Raw genomic sequence first — 22,777 nt, forward strand, 5'->3', positions numbered from 1 at the left:
AACCATGGTACGTTCACCTTGATGCAAAGTAGTGCAGAGTTACCAGTAACCCTATTTTGCACTACCTTGAGGCTACTTTCCAGTGCAAGTAATTCCCAGGTAAATACTTTGCACTGCAATGTGTCACAAAAATGCAAACCCGGCATAAAGTGTTAGTAAATCTGGACCTTTGTGCACATGATGGGTTGTGCTCATTCCCACGGATTTGGATTCCAATTTCTACCAAATCCTACCTTGTAGAATTGAGCATGCAGCACAGGGCAGGGCAGCCAATGGTGCAGGAGCACAAGATGTCAGTTCTCTCAATCGTACTCTGGAGGTTCTTTGGGTTGCTTGTGTTGTGGTTCAGGGAGAACCTGACAGGGTAATTCTGGCTTGATTGTTCTCATTGGCGCGGGATCAAGACTCATTTGCATATGGCTTTGTCCAAACTGAGGTGGCATAGTGTACAAAACAACAATGGACTGGGATGCAGCCCCAACGAATTGCCAGTGACTGAGATTAATTCAGGCATTCCTTTCAACATTCTTGTATACTTCTGGAGGTAGCAGCGGCACAGCATTTGACAGGGAAGACCATCACAGGAAGATCGGTGCTAGTACTTGTGATGACCAGCATGGCTCTTCTCATTATGATATGGCCTGCAAAGGAAAGAAGAATCCCAGCTCTTTTTCTTTAGTCCTTCATTACCCTGCCTTCAACCGAGACTGACTGCAGCTGCAGTTGCACTAGAGCACTACAGAATATAGAAACACAAAACTATGGTCAGCCGGATGACCTGCTGTGAGGCTACAGGGACACAACAAATGGAAGTGGCCTTTGCCCTGAAGTGCTCTGCTGACAAATAACAACTGGATCTGGACTGACTGTAGCCTTCTTCTGGACTCTGCTGAAGACCCTGAGAGTCTCTAAGTGCCTTCCCTGATGTCCTGGGGACCTTAGAACTGTATGTCTATGGTTGCTTGGGCACCAGTAGAAAAGTTTGAAAATGTTTGAACACTTTTCCTCCTGAGCTCAAGAGCATCATTCAGCAGGATCCACCAGGAAAAGTATTCAACTGGCAGATCCATAATGTTGGAATGAATTTCAGCTTCAGCCTGCGTAGAGATCTCTGCACCTCTGAAAAAACAACAAAGTCCCATTCTGCGGTGCGATAGAGAACATTTTCAGAGATAAATCTCCAAAGCTCCAGAGCACCAGTAGGACCAACCTGCTTTAGGTCTCTGGCCTTCGGATTCACAGCAATGATTAGAATTTTAGCACTCTCCTGCACGGGGAGGGTTTTTTTCTCAAGAACCAAAAGTGACTCAGTCCTACCCTGCATTGCAACTTCAAAAATATGTCAACGTTGTTCTTCAAAGGAAGTAACAAAGGCCCTTTCTGTGATGGGACTTGGAAATTTTGGGAACTTTTTGACTTCCAGATTTTCATCTGGACCAATAAACCTGGCAAATCTGACATAGGGATTATCGCAGTGAGCCTGAAATTTACCTTGGTCCGGGGCTACAACTTCAATAGATCATCATTGGCCCTTAGTGCTTTTTGGTACTATTTTACTTTAAAAAATTTACATTCATATCTCTAGTTTCCATTTTTGGATTGTAGTGGCATTTTGTTTATTACATTTTACTCTATTTTTCTGGTCTAATTGTTTTTGGAATCTTTATTGCTTGGTGTTTTGACTTTATTAATGTTTTGGTACTGCATATATATACTTTATACAGTTCCCTAAATTAAGACTGGCTTTACAAGGTACCACAAGGTTGAGCTCAGGTTTCTTTAGTGATTTGAAGGGTTCACCCTGACAAGAAGTATTATTATTCGCCACATTCTTAAAAATCCATTCAAAATAAAAGGTTGGGTACCAGACTATTACTGTCAGAATATTGTCATATATAAATAATGTGTCCTAAATATTGTCTACAACAATATGCCCCTAATGGAGGTAAAAATATGAAAGCTATACTCAATGGTACGATGGTTTTGCAAACGATATTTAGGAAATGATAGGTGTGCCAAACAATATTTCTGACAAAGATATTCATAACATTTCCTCCAGTGAACGTGGGGGACAGTGGGGGCCATGCGGACTCCCACTGTGCCTACACTTGATTTGAACGTTCACTCCCCTCTTGATGCCCCTACCGTTCACTTTCACTTCAGATCACATTGTGCAGCCACCAGACTTTACATCACTGACCAATCACAAAAGAGAACACAGACAACTGCCTCTTGATGATAGCCCCTGAGCTGAAGACAAGGACCAGGGTGAAGGAACTGTCCCCATTGCCTCTCACTCATAGAGGTGGCCATCCTTACCTAATCTTTGTCTGTATCCACAAACAGTGGTCCTCAGATTAAAGGATTCGGGTCCTTCTTAACATGCTCAGCGTTTCAAATGGGATAACATGTAAATGTTAATTAATAAATTCATGTGTTCGATTATGCATACAATAATTGATATAATAGCTATGAATTAATGAAATACTCCAATTTTGGAGTAGCAGCTTTCTTGTCCACAACCCACATGAATCAGGTGTTCCAAACTGAAATGACATTAGTCAATATAAGTAACGTCGTGTTTTACTCAGAGGTTTAGCTGCAGCTGGCAGGGTCTGACTCTTGTAAGGTGAACGCAGCTCCGAGCTCTGCACGTCAGAGAAATCCTATCTAAGCCATACATCCAGGAGCCGTTTCCATGCTTCAATGGAGGGCCCAGTGATGCTCACCTGTCTCCCATTAGAGGCGTTCAACCTCTGCAGCACACCTGGGCATCCCTTTCAAGTCCCCCGGCATAATTACAGAGTGTTTCTTGAAAACATATCTCACCTGCACAGCGCCTTTGGCTGGCTGCATGCACAAGGCATGCCGGGTAAAAAGGGTTCAGGGGCACGAGCTTTGGGTTTATCACGTGCCAAGTTTGGGAGAGTCAGAGAAAGTTAATATGACACGAGATGGCCCACGGAGGTTTAACGAGCACGGGGATCCGGGTTTACCGCAGCTATGGGTTCAGGTGCAACTTTGCCAGCACCATCAGCGGAAGCTGGAATGTCTCCAGGCGGAAACGTGTTTTTTCTTTAAATTCATCGCCTGGAGGACTGGTTTACGGAGAGCAATCGGATAAAGTATTTAGTAGGAGCGTCTTTAAATTGTGGCCTTTGTCCAAACCTTATAAAATCAATTTATCATGTATATTCAAATTAGACACGAGAGAAAATTGTATTTACATTACCTTTCAGGACACCTTGTACGTATTATACCTGAACAATAGGGGCGCTCTTTTACCTTTGTTTATCAAACTAATGCGGTCATGTTCCACAATGAATTACGACCAGTGACTCATGGAAAAGATCGAGATTCATAATTTAAACATTCAAGCAGGTACAAATAACATACTGGTGTGAAACGATAGTTAAAGGAACCATAATGTTAAATATTCATTAAAGCACGGAATTTAGGATTTTTAATGGTTTTTTAATGCAATATTTCTAAGCACTACCTCTCAAAAATTAGGTCTGGTGGATATTTAATTTACACCAATGAGATTCAGGAAATGCACGAATTACAAGTATCATGGAATTTTACAAAATTCCACATTATGCGATATTCGATGTAATATTTTGCCCACAGGCTTGTATCACTCCACCGCTGACATCCCTTATTCAAAGAATTTATTTGTGTGAAAAAGTTTGGGCGAGATGCAAGCAAACCACATTTTGCACAAAAATTAGAATTTTGCCTAAAGTTTGTAAACTGTTACAAAATAATGTGGAAAAAAAATAATGCAGTTCATTCACCCGTTTAAAAAATGCATTCATGAGAGATGTGTATTTGAATAGTGCCTGCGCTGCTTTACTTTAGGAAAGAGTTGAAGACTCACCACTGTAAAGACTACGTCATCACAAAGCAGTAGTGGTCCACAACCCAGCCACTTCTCCTACCACTGGTTGACTTTACAATTGGCTTTGACCAGGTAGAGCACTCCACTGCCTTATGACTAGGATCGTCCTATAGAAATGCTGTATACATAAGTATGTTCACATACACGGACAATGCTTTAAATCTTTTTTGTTGAAGTTTCACATAGCGCCAACTCGACCCGAAGTTACTGACCGCTTTACATGACCACCAGTTTGCACTACCCAAGGACACATTCATTTTCGGTAGGCACGGAGAGAATAAGTGACTTACCCAGAATCGCAGGATGTTGACCCAACCAGAGACTCGAAACTGTGGAGAAGTGTGGCTCACTGGTTAGAGCAGGCAGACCCTGAAGCAGAGGTCAGACCCGGGACCAGGGTTCAATTGCCGGCGCGGCAGGGTCTTGAGCTCAAATGTCCACGGACTCGATAATTCTCGCTTTGGTGCCTGACCTAATCATGGGTTCACACTCTGCAACTCTGGGCATTAAGCTTGCTTAATCTCCACAACGGCCCCCCCGCGGCGGGATGCCTGGCTTTCACCTTGGAGATGCCCTGTAGGGGCTATCTCACAGGAAAAAGCCAGGACGGGTTCCCAAGGCAAGCGCCGAGATACCTCCCCAGGTGATCAAGCGCTATATAAGAACATACAAAAAAAAAAAAAAAAGAGTTGCCAGCTATGGCCTTTGTGACACATCCTCTCTAAGGGCTCACCCAATGGAAAATATTGTGATGCCAACAAACAGCACAGATGGAAAAACACACAAATGATATCAACGAACGCAAGATTCGTAAATACAAGAGGGATACTCTTGACTATAAACTTGGAGAAGTTTACACTTGGGCGGAGGTGTACGCCCAGAAAAGACGTAATAAGCCGTATACATCACAGACAGACACCTCCTCATCGGATAGTGACAACACTCAAAGAACTAGGAGAATTCCACCGACACCATCTCAGCCTGACACAACTAAGGCACAACAACCTACGACCAGTCAACAGATAGATCCAAGTCCTTTTTTAGAACAGGGCCAAACACAAAAAGGAGACCCCGGAGAGGACAAAACAAAAGAAAAAGAAACAAGGAAAGACCCACCAACCACGAGGAGTACAACGGGAACTATCAAGGACAAACTAACCAAGAAAACACAGAACAACTAGTTATCAATATTAGCGACTACCAACTCACCCAACATGAAATCCAACTCCTACAGAAAGGAACTTCCTTTGTACCTACAACCGACACAAACAACTTGGAACTCGAAGTCAGTTTCTTTAAGCTGATGCGCAAACTTCGACTCCGTCATTTTTTTGACAACGTGCTACCCCCCAACCCGTCAGCAGAACCAGATCAGCTTCTCGGATTGAGACCACATAGTACATTTCAATCACCTGTAAGTCACAAAACATTGGACTTGTTTGAAAACAGAGTTAAACAGGATCTAATGAAAATTCAACACAAACACAAGAAAACCAAGAATATCACACAAAAGGATTTAACCACGTTGAAGAAAATATCTAATAATGAAACCATAACATGCGTCAAAGCAGATAAGGGCGGTGCCCTTATAATTATGAACACAGTCATGTATGAAGCGAAAGTGTTGGAACACATCAGCGACACGACGACATATATGAAACTGGATGGAAACCCCACAATGGAATACATGAAAACCCTCACCAACATATTGGATAAAGCATTGGAAATGGGAATAATCAATATGAAAACTAAGAATTTCCTCACCAAATCCAATCCTAAAAGTCCGACCTTGAGAATGCTCCCCAAGATTCATAAAAACTTAAAGGACCCCCCTATGAGACCTATCGTCTCTACATGTGGGAGCCTACAGGAACCCGTTGGACAACTATTAGATAAATATCTACAACCAATGGTACAAACAATGAGGACATACACCAAAGACACAACACATTTTATCTCGAAACTAAGGAACCTACAACTAGAAACCAACCAGAAACTGATTCTATGTACAGCCGATGTACGGTCCCTGTACACGTCAATACCCCACTCCTTGGGGATTGAAGCAATTGAACAATCCCTGCTTAAATCTGACTTGGAAAGACCATTTCAAACGTTCCTAATGGAACTAATGTTATTCACGCTGTACCAAAGCTATTTTAAACATCAAGAAACATGGTACCAGCAACTCGTGGGAATGGCTATGGGCAATTCAGCGGCTCCCGCGTATGCGAACATTTTCATGGAACACTATGAGGAAAATCACATACTCAGTAATAGACAATGGACTGATCACCTCATGCTTTTCACAAGATACATAGACGATATCTTTATCGTCTGGAAAAGCACACAAGAAGAACTACAAGATAGACTGTTGGAATTCAATAAGATCGACCAAAGAATACAACTAACTTGGGAAATTTCAAATACAAGTGTTAACTTCCTGGATGTGAAAGTATCCATTAGCGGACAAACAATCGAGACAGACCTGTACACCAAGCCCACTGATAGAAACAACATGCTTCATTACAGCAGCTTCCATGAATCTAACTTAAAAACATATTTACCATACTCACAAATGGCACGGGCCAAAAGGATTACATCCAACCCGGAGAAGGCTGTACAGCGGATCAAAGAAATTGCATGCAAATTTCGTAACAGAGGGTACCCTGAAAACATCATCGAAAGTTCAATACAGAAAATTAATAACATCGATAGACAGAAACTCCTACAACCCAGTGTAAAAAAAGAACAGACACGCATAGTAGTTGTTTCAAAGTTTTCTACCAGCACCAATAAATTTAAAAAGATCATTTATCAACATTGGCCACTTTTGAATCTTGAACCAGACTTTAACCAGATCTTTCAGGAACCCCCCCTATTTGCACATACCAGATCACGTAACTTAGGTGAAATAGTGCGACACAAACCCACCAAACCAGTCTGTTATTCGGGAACCAAACCATGCTTTAACTGTGGGAACTGCAATTCTATCATTCGAGGCAATACCATCGATCACCCAATGAAGGGTAACAAGATCAAACTCCAAGTTAACGCTACATGCGACACTAGTAATGTCATCTACGCCCTAAAATGCCCGTGTGGAAAACTCTATATCGGGAAGACAGAACGTAAGATTAAGACCAGGCTCATTGAACACAAGTCTAACATTCGTCTGAAAAGTACCAAGTCAACATTAGCAGTACATTTCCATGAAGCGAAGCATAACATTTCTCAATTAAAGTTCACGATATTGGAAACCATTCCAAAACAGGAGGGCAGAGACAATACTAAATTTCTTCTCCAAAGAGAAAATGAATGGATCCAAAAATTGTCAACACAGAAGCCACTGGGGCTTAATGAACGAATTGAACTCTCTTGCTATCTGTAAAGTTGCTCACGGACTGTGGCAGTGATTCCTGAACGATTCAAGGAACACTGACTAAATTGTAATTTTAATTTTGCTATCATTTGTTAAATGCTCGTGCACCCGTTGATATCTCACATACTAATTTTCCCCAGTCTTGACAATACCAGGGTCAAGTCTCTTTTTCCCCGCTTATTGTTACTTAACCCATGTCACTCTTGACCCCACCCCACAGCCAGGTTACCAGGTAGCCCACGTATCGTTAGGTTACTACATTTCCCAAACTACATCACGCCCCCGATCCTCCCCTGTTTACTAGAATTTTTACACGGTCCCTTAACACTCTCCCGAACACGCCCCCCAACTGTCCCACGTGACGGTGTTCCCTTAAGGTAACGAAACGCGGTTAATGGCGTTCCGCCTGAACCAGCGTGGAAGAAAGGAGGACCTTATTCACCATAACCAGGTCAGTTCGAGCTCACAACTCCCCACTGCACTGCGTCAGATGTAACAATTCCGCAGTACCGTTACCCGGTAACTGACGCGCTCCGACCCTTTCTCATTTCAGAACAACCAGCATACCTACTGCAAGACGCACGTAAGCCGATGCGCGCTGAGCATGTATATTATTCCCCATCACATGGAACTACTTTGGAATAATATCGGTGTACCTCATAGTTTTCCCCCCACCCCTCTCCCTCCCTATCCTCCACTACCCAGGTCACAACAAAGTGCATGAATTTATTTATTTTTCTTAATTTCGTGACTCAGTTAGATACTTTTTGATTGTAATGTTTCTGTTTGCAGTGTCCTTTCCCTGATGAAGGGGTGTATGTTAACCCCGAAATGCATTGGATACATAAGGATGGTACTACGTTATGCTGAATTGAAATGAATAACCAACAATATTAATGATGCACTATAAAGAAACCTACGAATAAAAAACCAAACGGAACTTTGCTTGAAAGTCTTTTTTGAAACCTCTATTACCCATAGAGGGACTAAAGTGTGCCCATAAGGATGGGACCAGTGACCCACTGACCCCACACCATGGTCTGTTAAATGTTGATGTCGAGGGACGCCTGACATCACTTGTGGAGCACCTCAAACAGTCGAATAACCTCATTCGAAAATAGCTGTGCGCCAGCCCTACCCATCTCATAGTATACATAAGTATGTTCACATACACGGACAATGCTTTAAATCTTTTTTGTTGAAGTTTCACATAGCGCCAACTCGACCCGAAGTTACTGACCGCTTTACATGACCACCAGTTTGCACTACCCAAGGACACATTCATTTTCGGTAGGCACGGAGAGAATAAGTGACTTACCCAGAATCGCAGGATGTTGACCCAACCAGAGACTCGAAACTGTGGAGAAGTGTGGCTCACTGGTTAGAGCAGGCAGACCCTGAAGCAGAGGTCAGACCCGGGACCAGGGTTCAATTGCCGGCGCGGCAGGGTCTTGAGCTCAAATGTCCACGGACTCGATAATTCTCGCTTTGGTGCCTGACCTAATCATGGGTTCACACTCTGCAACTCTGGGCATTAAGCTTGCTTAATCTCCACAACGGCCCCCCCGCGGCGGGATGCCTGGCTTTCACCTTGGAGATGCCCTGTAGGGGCTATCTCACAGGAAAAAGCCAGGACGGGTTCCCAAGGCAAGCGCCGAGATACCTCCCCAGGTGATCAAGCGCTATATAAGAACATACAAAAAAAAAAAAAAAAGAGTTGCCAGCTATGGCCTTTGTGACACATCCTCTCTAAGGGCTCACCCAATGGAAAATATTGTGATGCCAACAAAATAGCATGAGCTGAAACTTCAAACCACTTTTTTCTGAGAAATACATAGGGGCATGTGGCTTGTAGAGATCCCCAAATGCCTTTTTAGAAACTCTCTCAGTAAGAAGGATGCCCTTCATGGACTCTTGAATACAAGCATTGTCGTACCTTTTTATGGCTCTACTAGTAAATGTTGGACTCATATGTGCTTTAATAGCAGCAATCATCAGCTGTTAATAGATGCCATGTTTTCATAGGTGTCCTAAACTGGGCACTTTTCATGCGGATCACCTAAAATAAGGCCCTCAATATGAGTGGCCCCAAGTCAGTGCTAAATGGTAAAGGAATTAGGCCCAAGGTACAAGCCAAATAGCAAGGTTGTGGGAAGGCGGAATTCTATACTAGATTTTCTTACCAATCTCTAGAATCTTAGGTCGACTGGATTTTTTATTGTTTGCTAAGAAGTGTGAAGGGGAGAACAACATTAATCATAGCAAATTTAGAATTCACCAAATTAGCTCCAACTCAAGAACAACTGACTACCAAAATAACATTTTTAAAGTTTTATTACATAGCCAAAAATAACTGAATATACAAGCACCTCAGCAAGAGGTTCAAGAAATAGACAGGCACTAATACAAACATAATCCTACGCAAGAGTCTCATACGACTCAATATGATGAGAAAAGTTATTTCTAAAAGCACCAGGCAAATGATAACAAATCCAGCTTGAAGCTTTAGCTGCATTCGTTCAAAAGGGCAGAAAAGAAAAATTGGTCTGTCCCTACACTAACACTAAATGACATCCCTACTTAGCATTAACCCCAGGCAAGAGAATAAGGTGTCAGCCGTGAAGACTTCCAAAGAAAAACATTCACCATCCATCAGTAAGTAGCCTAAGCCACTGAGCTCGTTGTAAGATGCTCCTTCTATTCCCCTGCCTAGTTCCCTCTAAAATCCCAAGACCCTACTACATCTTCATCTGCACTCCAAGACTGCCTAACCCAAAACTGACTCTCCACCCTCGGGGCACTTTCCCTAATACAAAATCCCAACAACAGTTGACACGCCTCAGCCACTCCCCTTGAGGCAGGTACCAGTGTATGGATGTTTCCAGTCTGGCTCCATCTTCGTCTAAAAACCGTAGCTGTGTCCTTGGGTCCCAGGCACCTTCCTCGCCAAACTATCCTAATTTCTAAACAATGGCTCATTCTACCTAACAAGCTCCATGGCACCTGCAACAGAAATACATGAGAAACAACCTTGTACAAGCTCAAAGTTACACTTCGAAATCCAACTGGAAAAGAAAAGGTTTTTCCAAAAGACGATTCAGGCTGCACCTCGAGTCATGCTAAGGAAGACACAGTTAGGCCTCTACTGGCTTTTCATGTCGCAAGCTTTTACACGTATAAAAGCATTTCTACCATTACATCAGAATCAGGTTATTCAATAATCATTTCAAAAGGCATACATTCTTATTACATTCCTAAGGCAATATTATTCTCATCAGGTTAGAACATCACACGTTTATTAGTACACATTTCTACACGTGCAAATTTAATATGGCACGTTAACCTAATGCACCATTTATATGTGAAACAATAATTTCTCAACCTTACTTAAAGCATATTCTCAGTTAAAGCACTACATTAGTCTGCAACTATGTGTGCACCTACCTACATTTGCAATACACTTGATTCGTCCTACATTTCCAATGATCACACATTAACATAATCCTCTAAATATGCGGGTGATGACTACTGGGAAGTATAGTGCACCCCCACAATTTTCAGAATAACATGGAGCTCTATCAGCTCCATATTCTTGATTCAATATTATGTTGATTTAAAACACGACAAGACACTCTCTTCACTATTATCTGACTCTTGTAAGATCTTTTTCATCCCTGCTTTCCCTCTTTGGCACAGTTTTTCAGTCTTCATCTTCTTTCTTCTTTCCTCCTTGTGTACACTTCTCTCTCTAGCATTGGATCAAAGTCTGATGAGTTAAAAAAAATTGTGGTCACCAAAATTGGTTGCCGGTGGCCACTACCTGCAAGTAACTCAAATTACGCACTGCCCAGAGTCAGTGGCGTAGCTAGAGCTTGTGGCACCCGGGGCTATCCCTCAGATTGCCGCCCCTGGTGGGGTGGGGGGGGAGTATTGGGGAAAAAGGACAGCGAGCACTTGAAAGAGGTCCGAGAGACATGTAGTATTGCCGCTAATAGTTACCTTGATCATGCAAGTTACATGCACATACATGACACGGTCCAAGGCTACACAGTTGAATACACCGTAACCGGCAGTACAAAGGAGAACACACCAACTGCATGATCTATCTGGGAACTCAGAAAACCGCATGTGACATCCATCAGAGAGGTGCGTGAACGATTACCTGGTAATCACCTTAGCACAATGCAAGCATGCACATACATGACACTGTTCGGGGATCCGTCATCTACAGCTGACATTAAATGACCAAACATCATGGTCCCCCCATTAAAGCAGTGGGGACCTGCACAAACATGATGTGCTCTGGGGACAGCGCAGTCACCCACCTGGCAGCCTCGAAGATAGACAGGCCTGCTCACTCCATGACCGCTGGTCGGGGCAAGGGCACTCTTGGTCTCCCCTCTGTTGATGCCTATTTCTCAGGAGCCGTTCAGGTGCAGGGGCCAGGCCGGATCAAAAGAGCCATCAAGGTTCTTAAGGGAAGGCTGACAGGCTGCAATCCGCGATGGCGCGATCAATGTCATGTTGCTGGTGCTGCTATATTGAGCAGCGATACATATGAGCAGTGGTCCCAGTGGATAGTTTCATGCATACAGGAAATAAACAATATTTACCAAGGAAAAATGCAAAAAGACGTATTGTACTTAGTGCACAGTGTTATTTTTTTTTTTTAAATCTTTATTGACATAAAGGCATCAGTGACATATACAGTATTGCAATAGGATTCAACTTGGTTCTGTGTAGTATTAGACTGGTAATACAGTATGGTAGTGCGTATTATAACATGTAGTAAATGCAGTCCCAACAGGTACATTGATTTGTAGCAGTAATTGTCCTCAGTACAGTAGTTGGAACGTAACGAATCTGTCTCATTTATATATAAGGTACACCCCTCTAACCCTCAATATCATGTTCAACAATGTGTGAAAGGTTTTAAGGTACCAATAAAGAAAAGAAAATCTAACTATTTGTCATCATGTGTAGTATGTCTTCTGTACACTCCAACATTTATCAGCCATTCAGTTTAATTACAATTCGGTACATGATTAAGCCACAATCGTGCGACAGCCCGGTGCATGAAGAACTAAACACCCACCCTCCTAGTCATCCTCCCCCTCAGAATCTAGATCTTCGTTTTCTGGCAAGGGTTCACAGATTTCTCCTCTATAAGTGTTCCAGGGAGCCCAGATCTTGTTCCATTTCCGGGGGCAAGCCCTAAGCACATACACCGCCCTTTCCGTTACCATCAACAAGTCCATATTTTTGGCCCATCGAGCCGCTGTAGGTAGTTCTGGAACACCCCAATTTTGTGCTATGTCCCTCTTGGCTACTGTAACGGCTAATGTGACCCACAACAGTCCATACCTGTCCAAATCATTGGGGTCCCAAATATTCAACAGACACTTTCGATGTTCAGGCAGGACAGATATCTTAAGTGCTTGAGAGACAGTGCGCATAATTTGTTTCCAGTATTCTTTTATCAGCGGGCATTCCCATAGGGTGTCATACAGATTCCCTTCCTCCCCGCATCCCCTGAGGCAGAATGGGTGTGGTGTCCTTTGTATCCTGTGAAGTAATGTTCTAGTGTAGTAAACTCAGTGCAGAATTTTGAGTTGCACTAATCTGAATTTCGCCGATATGCCTACTTCCCTCGGTGAGGCAAGCGCTTCATTCCATTCTGATTCATCAACCTCTCCTATTTCCCTTACCCATTTCTCCTTAAGGTGTAATGTGGGATCTGCCAGGTTGTTGACTAACTTTTTATATGTAAGAGAAGTTGCACTCTGCGGCATAAAATCTGTCAGTAGACTATCTTCTAGTGGTGAAGACTCTGGTAGATCAGTGTCTGGTGGAATTGCTTGGAGTAGTGCGTGGCGTATCTGTACGCACCTGAACGTCTCGTTGGGGCCTAAACCGTATTGCTGTAGGAGTTGTGGTAATGCAATCACTGTGCCTTTCTCCCATGGATTGGTGTCAGTACAACGCATACATTTACAACGACCTACCATTACAACGGAACTTTTACAACGCAAAAACTTTTACAACGCATGTATTTACAACGGATGTATTTACAACGCAGGTACCTTTACAATGCATACCATTACAACGTAAGTATTGGTAAATATATATTAATTTTATAATCGTAAATTAATTGAAAAAAATATAATTTAATTTAATTTAATTTCATTTAATTTAATTTAATTTCATTTAATTAATTTAATTTAAATTTAATTTTAATTTATTTTTACCCTGTACCCCTGTACCCCAAAAACCCCAAACTGACCCTGAACCCCAAAAATACCCCTTTACCCAAAAACTAAAAACTGACCCTGAACCCCAAAAATACCCCTTTACCCAAAAACTAAAAACTGACCCTGAACCCCAAAAATACCCCTTTACCCAAAAACTAAAAACTGACCCTGAACCCTAAAAATACCCCTTTACCCAAAAACTAAAAACTGACCCTGAACCCCAAAAATACCCCTTTACCCAAAAACTAAAAACTGAACCTGAACCCCAAAAATACCCCTTTACCCAAAAACTAAAAACTGACCCTGAACCCCAAAAATACCCCTTTACCCAAAAACTAAAAACTGATCCTGAACCCCAAAAATACCCCTTTACCCAAAAACTAAAAACTGACCCTGAACCCCAAAAATACCCTTTTACCCAAAAACTAAAAACTGACCCTGAACCCCAAAAATACCCCTTTACCCAAAAACCCAAAACTGACCCTGAACCCTAAAAATACCCCTTTACCCCAAACATATAACATTTAAAATATAATTATATACTTACCAATACTTACGTTGTAATGGTATGCGTTGTAAAGGTACCTGCGTTGTAAAAAAATGCGTTGTAAATACATGCGTTGTAAAAGTTTTTGCGTTGTAAAAGTTCCGTTGTAATGGTATGTCGTTGTAAAAGTTGCGTTGTAAGTGATGTTTCCCTTCTCCCATAGGTCCCCTATCGTGGAGATTCCTATGCGGTCCCACTGTGTAAAACCTTTGCATAATCTGAGGTTCCCCAATGATTTTGTATCCCACAGTGGCGTCAGTTTGGTGAGTTTCCCTGCCCAGCCCAGTCATGTTTGTGCTTCATATATATGCAAAAAGGAAGGGGTATCCCCGACTAGAGTTCCTAATTCGGGATGGGTACAATGTTTGAAAGAAAAGGTAATTAGGAACTGGTTTAACTAAAAGGGCAAAACCTGACAGGTGACAGCAATAACTATAGGGAAACAGAGTGCATGGTACAAAATTATAGACTTTATTTTATTAAGTTATAGTTATTATAAAAACATTGTTACTTTGTTACAAATTTTGTTGTGTGCGTGCCTCCACTATACATGTGATAGTTGATCTACATATATATACATATCATTACATCCTTAGTGCAGTTCAGTACATTTCAAAAGAGATTATGATTTAAGAACTGTCTGGAAGCTTGTTTTAACACACTATGCATAAAAACATGGCTAAATATGACATCTACGCGCGTTTCGGCTGAGGGCCTTCATCAGGGAGCCATGTGAATGTCCAAGGGAACCTATGCACATAAAGAAATATAAACAATAGCAGAGCTTGTCAGTGTCTGTGTTTTGCCCTAAATATTTACATATTAAAAACCATAGAGAATTATGATACATTTATACAGTGTTAGAAAACGAAACAATAGTGTCCTATAAGTGCTCAAACCTGTCCTAATATTTACAATTATGTACAATGTATTGCCCATTTGAACTGGTACATGTATGATTATATACATATGGCATTAATCCTGACTTTTTGTACACAAGCTTAACTACATGAAAACGCTATATTGCAGTATGTTTCAGGATAGGGAAGGTGGAAAAGGAAGGCGCACATATGGTAATTATCTATACAACATTCTATGATATTAATACTAACCACCTGTGAACACAAACCACTGATGTTGTGGGGAGGGAAAAGAAAGGGGAAGGGAAGGGAAAACGGAAAAAAGAAAATGAAAAGAGAAAAGAGGGAAGAGGGTGAAGACCAGAGAGCAAGAAGGAGAAACAGGGGGAAGAGAGGGGAAGGTTGGGGAGGGCAGACGGGAGAAGTGTGGGAGGAAAGAGAAGAGAGAAAGGGGGAGAAAAAGAGAGGGGGAGAAAAAAGAGGGGGGGAAAGGAAGGGAGAGGTTCGGATGGAATTAGAGAACCAGCATTATACCTGGTGCAGATTCTCACAGGGACGAAAGTCAATTTGGTCTGAAATGTAGGACTGTCTGTCTTGGAACGTAGGTACTAAATGGTGACATAATATCAAATGTAAAGAGATTAGTGGTCCAGATCAAAAAAAATGTTTAGAGAATGTGACAAGGAAGTTAGGAGGTGGATGAGTAGCTTTATTAAATGCTTTACTCGTTTTGCCTTTAATTCGTTATTATGAGATATATATATCTGGTGAGCGTTGCGGGCTGTTGGATACAAAAGGACATAAGGTAGAATTATAAAGGTCATACTGAGGTCCAATCAAGTCTAGTTGGTGGAGTGGCGCAGAGAAAGTACCTGTAATTGGTCCTACACAGTTGGAGAGCTACGAGCTCCTGACGCCAGGAAGGTTAAGTTGCAGGTAATCTACATGTCGGGAGACATGAATAACGACAGGATTAGCAAAGGCTGTTCTAGCGACTACTCTCCTTGCTTGTGAAAGCGGTCATAACCATGACATTGAGGAACAGATAAATACCTGTGGGTTGTGTCCAATAGTTCTCTAAATGGAGGTCTGTGGACGATTCTGTAAGTGCTGACAGTCTACATGTCGGGAGACATAAACGGCGGCAAGGTTGACAAAGGCTATTCTAACAACTGCTCTTTTAGTTTGTAAAAACGGACATAAACATAGCAGGCAACAACTAAATACCTTTAGGTTGTGTCCACTAGTCTTCCAATGGGGGTCTGTGGGCTTCTTCACGAGCGCTGAAAATTAGCGGACGGGTGCCGTCATGGCGGTAGTGATGCGGAAACGGTCTATACGGCAAAAAAAGCAACAAAGCCGAAAATATTTATTCAAGTTATGTTAGAGAGCGGTCATGGACGCTGTTTAATGAGGCAGAGCGTAGGGGTACGGGGGCCAGTGCTTACCTGGTAGAGGGATTCCGTTCGCCTTCCAATGAGGGGGTCTGTCGGCGTCTGTACGGGTAGAGCCAGGTGTGGGAGCAACTGATGGGTGCCGGGTGGGTTTTAACTACGGAATTCGCACGAGATGACCAATACGTGTCCGAGTTCGGTTCGGTATAGACATAAATGACGGACTATGTGGGATAGCGTCAATGAACAGTCCTGGAGATGGGCAGACATGTTGGAAGGGTAAAACAAACCCTTATGTGCTGGATATTAGCAAAATATATATCAGTTTATTCAGACATGGGGGGGTATAGGTGATAAGCAGAAGCACAACGTGCCTTTGTGTCAGTGGTGTTAGGTATCGAAAGCGTCTGAAGTGGAAAAACATTGGGACCTATTTTTAACCGTAGTTATATTTAAGGACTTGGTCCCACGGTATTTCGTTGTTCATCCCCTTTGTGTAGGTATCCAGGGTAAAAATCCAATATACCTCGCGACATTTACGCACCTGTGTGCTAAGTGTGCCGGACGATTTTCAGATTTTTTCCAGGATGAACCAACGAATGTCGTTGGAATTATGTTTGGCCTCTAGGTAGTGTTTGACTAGGGGGGCTTGCGTTTTGCCTGTGCGGATAGCCGATCTGTGCTCCGATAGGCGGGTTGACATCATCCTTGCTGTTTCGCCTACATAGCCCATGTTGCGTGGGCAGAGTAGGAGATAGACCACATTGGTGGTTTTGCAGTTAGTTAGGGTTTGAGAACGGACGGTGTTGTTGTTGAAACTCATTTCTTTGGTTTCAATTGCAAATTCACAGGCAGTGCAGTCAAGGCACTTGTAGCTGCCTACCACTGGTGTCATGTCAGTAAGGGCTCTTTGTGTGGGGGATTTTTTGTTAGGTTCCATTCTCGATCTTACAATCAGGTCTTTAAGGTTTTTGTTTTTCCTATATGCAAACACTGGCTTAGGAAGCTGACTTTCTTTGGGTTTTGTTGCATTGAGGATGTGCCAATTTGAAAATATAATGTGCTGGAGCTTTGCATTCATGGTAGAATGCCTAGTTACAAAGACCATCTTGGATTGAGGTTCTTTGATTTGAGGTGTTAGTAGGTGCTGTCTGTCAAAGAACCTTGCTCTTTTGTATGAATCACGGACTAGACGCTTGGGATATCCACGAGATATAAATTTGAGTTTCATTTCGGCTGCTTTTTTATCAAAGTCTGTAACAGAAGAGCAGTTCCTTCGAACTCGAAGGAACTGACTGAAAGGAATGCTAGATTTCTGAGTTTTCGGGTGATAGCTAGTGTAGTGTAGAAGTGTATTGCGAGCAGTTGGCTTCACATACAAATCTACACTGAGGTGGTTGCTGTTATTGATGATATTAATGTCTAAAAACTCCACATGTGTCTGGCTAGATGTAGCAGTGAAATGTATGTTCTTATCACATAAGTTTAGCCATGACACAAAGGTAGACAGTGGTTCTGTTTCCGAGGTCCAGATGAAGAAAATATCATCAATGTAGCGAGCCCATGATGAAATGGACTCGCTGAAGGGGGCAATTTCGTTGTAAATGAATTTGGACTCAAATTCAGCCATATATATATTGGCCACGGTGGGCGCACATGAAGCCCCCATGCTGACACCCATGGTTTGTTGATAAAGGGAACCATTAAAGTCAAAAGTATTTTCTGATAAGACTATTTTCAAGCAGTCCAAAATGAAATCTTTGGGGCAATCAATTTGGTAGGCGTCTATGAACCAGGAGACAGCTTTAATGGCTCCCGGTTGGGGAATGTTGGAATATAGGGCCTCTATATCCATAGTGGCTAGCCATTGTCTTTCAGGGTCAAATGTAAGCGATTCCACGATGTTAATGATATCTCTGGTGTCCTTGACGTGGGATTGGGTTCTTGGAATATGAGGCCTTAAGATGGTATCAATGTATTTGGATAAGGGCTCGGTAATGGATCCAATAGTGGAGACTATGGGTCTGTACGGTGGGTCATGACTGTTTTTGTGTATCTTCGGGACTCCATATATTGCTGCCATTTTGGGTTGGCGAACATTAAGAAATTGCCACTCCTTTTCACAGATCACGTTGTCGTCAAGAGCCTTAGTTGTTAGGGACAGAATTGCAGATTGAACTCTTTTTGTGGGATCTTTTTGGACTGGGGTATAATGGTTGGTATTATGTAATAGTGTCTCCATGTTTAGTATGTATTGGTTAGTGTCTATTACAACTATGCCTCCCCCTTTATTGCAACATTTGATCGTGATGTCTTTGTCGGCTTTAAGTTCCGCAAGGGCTCGATGTTCATCATGTGAAATGTTAAAACTAGGAGGGGGTATATATTTGGTGGCAGCTGTGAGTTTATTGTACACCACATGCTCAAATGTGGCAATTTCTGGCGATACTTGTTCTAGAGTTGGTAGAAAAGTGGATGCTGGTTTAAGACCTGATAAATTGATAGTATCTTCTACTTCTGAGTTAGTTGATTCAAAGAAATTTTGGAGTCTGATCTTTCTAAAGAAGGTCATGAGGTCTTTAAAGAGTTCAAATCTGTTAATGTTACAGTGAGGGACGAAAGAAAGCCCTTTGGTTAATAACTTTTCTGTGGCTGGGGTAAGAGATTTGCTACTCAGATTGAAGATAGGTATTTCTTCTAGTCGCACCAGTATTGCGCATGGCGGGTCACAAGAAATTGGTTGGGGTTGGAGTATATTGCTGGAGCTTCCTGGTAGTTCTGAGGAGGAGGGTAAGCATGCATCAAAGGGCCTGGATACTGAGGGTTGGGGGGCGGCGGATAATGCTGATTGTATTGTTGTGAGTTGCCCCTGTATCGTGGCTGGTATCTGGGTTTCCAGCGTCCCTGGGGGTTCCCTCGTCGGGATAAAAAAGGCCTGTTGCCTCTATTTTGGCCTCCTCTTTGTTGTCCTCCTTGGTCTGGGTCACTGGTAGTGCTTTCATTGTCAGACCCTGATGTGTTAGAGAAGGTGGTCACTTTTTTAGGGATGGGTTGTTGATTGGAGGCATAGGTGTTGTCGCCAAAAGGTTCTGGTTGATAGTAGCTTTCTGCCAGATAAGGGTAGACTTTTTCATTGCTAAAGTATTGGATATCTTTTTTAAGTTTATCCGTTTTCCTCTTTAGGAGATAGTCATTATATGACTGCAGGTCTTTTTCCATCTCTTCTAGTTTCTTTACTGCATCTTCTTTAGCTGTGTTGTTATTGAGTTTAAGTTCTAATTCTGCTATTTCTACTAGAAGAGCCTCTACTAGATGCTTAGCAGTTTCCACTATCAGCATCATGAGATCCCTCGAGCATCTATTTGCTATGAGGGACCATCTTTCTAGGAATCTTCTTATCTGGACGAAAAGCCCTGGAATATTTTTAACTCGTAGGCCCTGGGGGATGACTCCAGCTTTTAAATATTGGAGCATAAAGTGGCCGTGCAATTCTATTCTTTTTGTTTTTTTCTTTAGGGCTAACAGTTGTTGATAGTCAGTGTTTTGTAAATTTGTACTTACCGGGTTTTCTGTAGCAGCTAATTCACCTACCATGGACACAAAGTCATCATCAGAAAATCCAAACGTGAGTAGTTTGTCCATAGTGGGTAAGTGAGAGGGCAAGGGATAGAGGAAGTGCAAGGTGGAGTGAGTAGACAAACAGGGTGGACAATACAATAAGTACAAAAGATGGTACAGGTTTGAGGTGAAGAATTGAGCTAAAATAAAACTAAACTAACTAAACCCCCGCACAGACAGGCTGTGGAGAAAATATATGCAAAAAGGAAGGGGTATCCCCGACTAGAGTTCCTAATTCGGGATGGGTACAATGTTTGAAAGAAAAGGTAATTAGGAACTGGTTTAACTAAAAGGGCAAAACCTGACAGGTGACAGCAATAACTATAGGGAAACAGAGTGCATGGTACAAAATTATAGACTTTATTTTATTAAGTTATAGTTATTATAAAAACATTGTTACTTTGTTACAAATTTTGTTGTGTGCGTGCCTCCACTATACATGTGATAGTTGATCTACATATATATACATATCATTACATCCTTAGTGCAGTTCAGTACATTTCAAAAGAGATTATGATTTAAGAACTGTCTGGAAGCTTGTTTTAACACACTATGCATAAAAACATGGCTAAATATGACATCTACGCGCGTTTCGGCTGAGGGCCTTCATCAGGGAGCCATGTGAATGTCCAAGGGAACCTATGCACATAAAGAAATATAAACAATAGCAGAGCTTGTCAGTGTCTGTGTTTTGCCCTAAATATTTACATATTAAAAACCATAGAGAATTATGATACATTTATACAGTGTTAGAAAACGAAACAATAGTGTCCTATAAGTGCTCAAACCTGTCCTGATATTTACAATTATGTACAATGTATTGCCCATTTGAACTGGTACATGTATGATTATATACATTTGGCATTAATCCTGACTTTTTGTACACAAGCTTAACTACATGAAAACGCTATATTGCAGTATGTTTCAGGATAGGGAAGGTGGAAAAGGAAGGCGCACATATGGTAATTATCTATACAACATTCTATGATATTAATACTAACCACCTGTGAACACAAACCACTGATGTTGTGGGGAGGGAAAAGAAAGGGGAAGGGAAGGGAAAACTGAAAAAAGAAAATGAAAAGAGAAAAGACGGAAGAGGGTGAAGACCAGAGAGCAAGAAGGAGAAACAGGGGGAAGAGAGGGGAAGGTTGGGGAGGGCAGACGGGAGAAGTGTGGGAGGAAAGAGAAGAGAGAAAGGGGGAGAAAAAGAGAGGGGGAGAAAAAAGAGGGGGGGAAAGGAAGGGAGAGGTTCGGATGGAATTAGAGAACCAGCATTATACCTGGTGCAGATTCTCACAGGGACGAAAGTCAATTTGGTCTGAAATGTAGGACTGTCTGTCTTGGAACGTAGGTACTAAATGGTGACATAATATCAAATGTAAAGAGATTAGTGGTCCAGATCAAAAAAAATGTTTAGAGAATGTGACAAGGAAGTTAGGAGGTGGATGAGTACCTTTATTAAATGCTTTACTCGTTTTGCCTTTAATTCGTTATTATGATATATATATATCTGGTGAGCGTTGCGGGCTGTTGGATACAAAAGGACATAAGGTAGAATTATAAAGGTCATACTGAGGTCCAATCAAGTCTAGTTGGTGGAGTGGCGCAGAGAAAGTACCTGTAATTGGTCCTACACAGTTGGAGAGCTACGAGCTCCTGACGCCAGGAAGGTTAAGTTGCAGGTAATCTACATGTCGGGAGACATGAATAACGACAGGATTAGCAAAGGCTGTTCTAGCGACTACTCTCCTTGCTTGTGAAAGCGGTCATAACCATGACATTGAGGAACAGATAAATACCTGTGGGTTGTGTCCAATAGTTCTCTAAATGGAGGTCTGTGGACGATTCTGCTAGCGCTGACAGTCTACATGTCGGGAGACATAAACGGCGGCAAGGTTGACAAAGGCTATTCTAACAACTGCTCTTTTAGTTTGTAAAAACGAACATAAACATAGCAGGCAACAACTAAATACCTTTAGGTTGTGTCCACTAGTCTTCCAATGGGGGTCTGTGGGCTTCTTCACGAGCGCTGAAAATTAGCGGACGGGTGCCGTCATGGCGGTAGTGATGCGGAAACGGTCTATACGGCAAAAAAAGCAACAAAGCCGAAGATATTTATTCAAGTTATGTTAGAGAGCGGTCATGGACGCTGTTTAATGAGGCAGAGCGTAGGGGTACGGGAGCCAGTGCTTACCTGGTAGAGGGATTCCGTTCGCCTTCCAATGAGGGGGTCTGTCGGCGTCTGTACGGGTAGAGCCAGGTGTGGGAGCAACTGATGGGTGCCGGGTGGGTTCTAACTACAGAATTCGCACGAGATGACCAATACGTGTCCGAGTTCGGTTCGGTATAGACATAAATGACGGACTATGTGGGATAGCGTCAATGAACAGTCCTGGAGATGGGCAGACATGTTGGAAGGGTAAAATAAACCCTTATGTGCTGGATATTAGCGAAATATATATCAGTTTATTCAGACATGGGGGGGTATAGGTGATAAGCAGAAGCACAACGTGCCTTTGTGTCAGTGGTGTTAGGTATCGAAAGCGTCTGAAGTGGAAAAACATTGGGACCTATTTTTAACCGTAGTTATATTTAAGGACTTGGTCCCACGGTATTTCGTTGTTCATCCCCTTTGTGTAGGTATCCAGGGTAAAAATCCAATATACCTCGCGACATTTACGCACCTGTGTGCTAAGTGTGCCGGACGATTTTCGGATTTTTTCCAGGATGAACCAACAAATGTCGTTGGAATTATGTTTGGCCTCTAGGTAGTGTTTGACTAGGGGGGCTTGCGTTTTGCCTGTGCGGATAGCCGATCTGTGCT

This window comes from Lissotriton vulgaris, chromosome 8 (genome assembly GCF_964263255.1).
Source record: "Lissotriton vulgaris chromosome 8, aLisVul1.2, whole genome shotgun sequence".
Classification (NCBI taxonomy): Eukaryota; Metazoa; Chordata; class Amphibia; order Caudata; family Salamandridae; genus Lissotriton; species Lissotriton vulgaris.